Genomic DNA, 1,448 nt, shown 5'->3' on the forward strand with positions numbered 1-1,448 from the left:
TTTTGAAACTGCAGATGAAGATGATTGAATATATCACCTATATCTGCATTTATATTAAGAGGCTTCAGAATCATAGTGCCACACGTAGACAATCACAAAGGCACAAACGTCTTAAGTACTTTGCAGGTCCTTACGTTATAAGGCAAAAATAATTTATACGTTATTAGAAAAATAAGGTAGCAGATTTTACTCTTAAATATAGGTATACAAATTTTGGAAGTTTCTGACATTTATAGAAACAACATGATGCACGAAGATATTTCGATTGTGTTCAATTTGACGTACTGTTTGTTAATTACGGTAGCCATGAAAAATTATAATACCAAATCAGTAAAGATATATTATTAACTAAGAACAGTAAAAAAAAAACGTACTTCGCACATAGGGTATTCTTTGCTTCTCGAGTGGGAGTATATGATTTAAAAAAAATTCTAAACCATATCTTCCGACGATTCCGAGAGGAGCTTCAGTTTGTTCAAGAGAATTTTACTTAAAAATTATAAAGTTTGTCATGGCAACAAAAAAAATGTATTTTTACACTGCCAGTTTTATATTTAACTGTTAATTGAGAAAGTCATATAAACATTTTTTGATGAGACAAGTGTTAGAAAAAATGTTCAACATTTTTTTTTCACATTTTCAAAATTTTCTTGCACCAAAATATTTCTCGTATGATTGTCTACCTTTACTTAATAGTCTGAATGTAATATAATATTATAATTATTATAATATAATTTGTGTTAGTAACTCAGTATAGGTTAAGTGTGCTGTGTGAGTGTGTGACTATTAAGTATTAAGTACCTATAAATTAAATCTGAATGTAACTGTTATGTTTGCGAAATAAATTTTTTGTATTATATACCTATTATCTATATTCAGTAGCCATATACATATACAGGTACAATTTTTTTCAGGTTGATACTAAGTTCTATTCGTTATATACAAATTAATTTAACATAAGATTTATGTTCTATGTGCCATGGGTAAGAACCCTGTATATTATCACAGAACAATAGTATTATGTTCCTAGGGCCAATTTGATTCATTACTAGTTCAAAATTGTATTCATTGATAGAACCGTTCTATGTGGCATGACTGGCATGCCCATTGTAACATGTGCGTTCCAAGTACCTTTCGTGAATATAATGATATTATGATACAGCCATTATGTCTCATGTCACTTTATGTGTATGTGGGACAGAGGTTCAAGTGAAGGTAACACAGGAAAACTCGGAGCCCCTACCTTAAACGGCACTTCAAAAGCTTCTCCTTAACAAATTTCACTAATATTTTGTTAGGATGCTTACATTTTTAGAAAGCAAGTTAAATTGCTGTACAAAATAATAATAAGTCAATCAAATGCTTCCATCATAATAGGAATTATTTTCTGATGAAGAAAACTAGAAAGATTTTAACAGAAATCCTCTTAGATACATATTAACTTAAAA

The sequence above is a fragment of the Acyrthosiphon pisum genome, unplaced genomic scaffold (genome assembly GCF_005508785.2).
Source record: "Acyrthosiphon pisum isolate AL4f unplaced genomic scaffold, pea_aphid_22Mar2018_4r6ur Scaffold_21071;HRSCAF=22944, whole genome shotgun sequence".
In the NCBI taxonomy this organism is placed as follows: Eukaryota; Metazoa; Arthropoda; class Insecta; order Hemiptera; family Aphididae; genus Acyrthosiphon; species Acyrthosiphon pisum.